Consider the following 4,331-nt stretch of genomic DNA (forward strand, 5'->3'; position numbering starts at 1 on the left):
TGATGAGCTCCTATTTAAGAAAAACAGAGTGATTCGTGTCCATAGTTCTTGTATCGTGCAAAGGAACGATCCAGCAATTTGTGTACATAGAGGGTTTGAAGGGCGAACATTGAGACTCTAGTCTGGGAGATAAAAGGACCAAGGAGTTTTTTTTAGGAAACTGCAGACTTTTGCATGGGACGCTGCTCAAGCCTCTGATAACCAGCAAAGAGATCCACCAAATAAGGAGAAAGGGGGAGTTGAAGGACGACCGAAGGACAAAGCCTGGGAGGAAGACTAGGAGCCTTCAGCACAAGAGACCCCCAGAAAGACCACCAGAGACTGATACGCATGCGTCCAGAGAGGGTTTGGATTCCGGGAACTAATTACAATAACCCTGCCTTTTCTAGGAATAGTGATGAATATGTATTAGTCTAGGAGCATAAAAATCAACCGCCTGATGTAACAGGTGTGCGTCCTGGTAGAGCAGAGACTCCCAGTGCACCCGGCGCTGTTTGCTTGCCTCTATTCGCTTAGTAAATCACAAACAATCCTATTTGGGACTCAATCATTTATCACAATTGGGGGCTCGTCCGGGATGGTCTTGGTTCCTGAATTCTGACTGGATCTAGGAGGGGCGCCCCACCATTTGGTGGCTCCTGTTCGAGTCAGGTCGGGACTAACACCATCCTGAACCTGAATAAAGGCAAGCAAAGAAATTGATTTTGTTTATGAGCTCCCTTGCCGGCTGCAGCATTGGATTTTGCCCGTAATTCTGCGCGCGAAGATCCGAACGAAGACGACGGAGTCGTGAGTATTTGAAGTGTGTACCGTTCGGTTGGGTGGGATTCGGTTGCCTGTGTGTGTAAGAGTGTGACTGAGACGGAACCTAGTTCCGAAGCGAGTGTGGAGGTCTTCTAACCGCGGTTCCAATCTCCCGCGAGGGACTTGGCCGGTGAAGGACCGAAGCGATTCCTATAGGATTCGTGGGTGGGTGATAGGTCCCCCTGCAAGACACTCTTACTGGGCAACCAAGGGCTGTAGGAATTGCCACAGTAAAATTCCTAGATGGGTCAGACAAAATGGAAGTCCCGGGACCAGAGAAAAGGGAGCAAATTACAAATGGTTCAGTACTATGTGATAAAACGTGTCAAATCAGGATATCCAATAATTAATAAGGACCTAGAACCTGTGGAGTCAGGACCTTTGAGTCCATCACGGTCGGCTCAGGCTTGTGAGCTGTATGCTTTATGTCGGGCCCTGGAGCTATTAAAGGGGAAAAGTGGGGCTATATTGACAGCGCGTTGAACTGAATGAACTCCCCATGCCTGAATCACCACCAGAAAGCAGTGTTGTACAACAAAAACTGGAAGTTTCTCCAAAGATGTTGCCATTAAATTAATAATATTAATTAATAAAATAGAATTGATTAAAAAGTACTCATCTTCTGCCATGAAATACTGTTACTATTAAACTTTATGTTCTGGTTTGGAGACAAAAAGGAATATAGTTAGGGCATAAGCGTGTGATTTTCTGTTTCCTGAAGGTGGCGAGCTTTAATTCTATTCATGCTAAGTCTCAGTGAGACATACCAGCATCCTTGTGGACCCATTCATTTGAATGTTGTAAAATCGTGGGTCAGATGATTCAAAGCCTTAATGGAAATGTACTCAAGTAGGGGAAAGGTGAATTGGTATCATTGGTTTTAAAAAGTCATATGGTGGTTTTGTTTGTTTGTTTTTAAGTTTGTACTAATATAAAAATCACGAGCACGCTTGTTGAAAAGTGAAAGTTATTCTTATGTAAGTGCATTTACTCTATTTTTGAACAAACAGAAGTATCAAATACTTGTTTACATATGAAGTTGGTGTTTTGAGCCTGCAAAATTGAATATTGGCTCTGAAACTCGGCTTTCATAAGTGCCATTTATTATACCACTATATTTCTGATGTTTGCATAATCATAGAAGGACCTCAAAACTTGAAGACACAGACTGAAATATAAGCTGATAGCCTTGAATATGTCAGTGTGCTATAGAGTGGCCTTTGAGGACTGTCATGATAACCCTTTTACATTACATTACAAAGCTGATGTTTTAGTCCTAAATTTTCAGGACCCCGTAGTACGGAAGAAAGCTTGATACAATTACTGATGTGAATTTCTCTAAAAAATGTATATTTTTTGTGTCCAGTTGTATTATTTAAGTGTTCCTTTGTATCAATTTATGTATGCTTCTGTTGTGGTTCAACCTGGCCGGCAGCTAAACACCACACAGCCGTTTGCTCATCCTCCCCCCCTCCGTGGGATAGGGGAGAGAAACGAGAAAAACTGAAGCCTGTGGGTTGAGATTGAGACGGTTTATTGGGACAGAAAATAATAATGATGATGTGTACGGAGCGGGTGATGCACGGTGCAGTTGCTTGCTACCCGCTGACCGATGCCCAGCCTGTCCCCAGGCAGCCGGCCCCCCCAGCCCGGCTAGCCGCCCCTATGCATTGTTTAGCATGACATCAGATGGGATGGAATACCCCTCCGGCCAGTTTGGGTCTGCTGTCCTGGGTCTGTCCCCTCCCAGCTCTTGCTGCACCCAGCTCCTGCTGCACCCCCAGCCTGCCCGCTGGCAGGACAGAGTGAGGAGCTGAAAAGTCCTTGGCTTAGTATAAGCACTGCTCTGCAGCAATTAAAACATCAGGGTGTTATCGACATTAGTCTCATTCTAAATCCAAAACATAGCACTCTACCAGCTACTGGGAGGAAAATTAATTCTATCCTAACTAAACCAGGACAGCTTCTAAAACAAAGAAGGGAGAGAAGGGGTGTGAACCCTAGGAAAAGATAGATAAAGGATGCTATGTTCTTACATTTTTTAAATCGATGAACGGAAGGTCCTTGCATCTGTCCGTGCAGGAGAAAAAGCGACAGACAGATCTAGGAGACAGATCTGGGAGAAACTCAGTTAAAGAAAGAGCACAAGTCATGGGAAATAAATAAATAAATAGATAGATAAAAATAAAAAAATTCAGCACCAATTACTGGGAAGGGCCCTACACTCTAATAACTTGGGGGCCGAGGTTGTGCTTGTGTTTTAACAGAAGCCGGTCCTAGATGGATGTCAGCACCATGAATCTGTCTGGCCGTTTCATCATCTGCCTTAACATGATCACAGCACCCTCCTCTGCAGTTTGGACTCCAGCTCAAACAAAAAACAATGTCTGGGAGTGTCCGGCTGGCATATGCAGGACCTACAAACAAGGACTCCAGGAGCTGGAGGGGCAGCCAGAGCCCCCCCCTGCCTGGGCAGCACTCGGTACCTGCCTCTCCCAGGGATGGGGTTACAAAGTTTCTTAAAGATAGAATTAGTATGCCTGGTAGTTTTTCTCTGTGTTTTAGTTTGTGTTAATCGTGCTTTCTTAATTTGTGTTAATCGTGCTTTTTTATGTTAAAGAAGGGGGAGATGTGGGAGTGTGGCCATGGGGGTCGACAAGCCCCATGGCTGGTGATAACATCAGGAACGTCAAGAGTTTGGAGGAGGGAACAGAGAGGGGTGATTCAGATGCCTTGCTGTTTTGGGTTGCTCGTTCTCCGGAACGGTGGTAAAAATGTTATTAGAACACTTAATACCTAGATACGGGATAAAGGGATAAAATTAATTATTACAAGGGTGTGCGTATAGAGAGAGAGAGAAATGACGTATTTTAGGTTTATCTTGGTAATACCTATCCTGGTAGGGTAGGGGGAAAAATCAGCGTTTCCACTGAATCCAGAACATTTCTTGAGATCTATCTCAAAATAATTGTTGGATTTGCACCCAGATGCCTAGGAAGACTGAAGAGGCCTCGTCCCTGATGGCTATTTCCAGCAGCAACAGCGCCTGGATTCTCTACACTTGTAAAAATGACGGATCGTACGCAGTCCCGGGAAGGAATAAATGTTGAAGTCGAGTTCCCTACGCATAATCCTGGCTACAACATGCTGTGTGGTATCAAAGGTGCCTTTTAAACAACACTGAGAGGAAACTCAGGGGGCAATATTACTGACCCTGGGCGTGGAAATATCCATGAAATAGGGAATAATCCGTACTGCACTGTGGTGGTTTTACCGTGCTAGGCAGTTGAACACCACAACCGCTCTCTCACTCCCCCTCCTCAGATGAGGAGGGGAAGAAGTAAAGGAAAGAACAACTCACGGGTTGAGATAAGGATGATTTAATTAAAGAGACTAAATATATATATATATATATTATTAAGGAAATATTATTAATTAAACAATTCGACTAAAGGGAAAAAAGGAAAAGGGGAAGAGGGAGGGGGAAAGGGAATAACTAAACAAAACAAGTAAAGGCTATGTGGAAG

Source organism: Oxyura jamaicensis, unplaced genomic scaffold, assembly GCF_011077185.1.
Source record: "Oxyura jamaicensis isolate SHBP4307 breed ruddy duck unplaced genomic scaffold, BPBGC_Ojam_1.0 oxyUn_random_OJ72925, whole genome shotgun sequence".
Classification (NCBI taxonomy): domain Eukaryota; kingdom Metazoa; phylum Chordata; class Aves; order Anseriformes; family Anatidae; genus Oxyura; species Oxyura jamaicensis.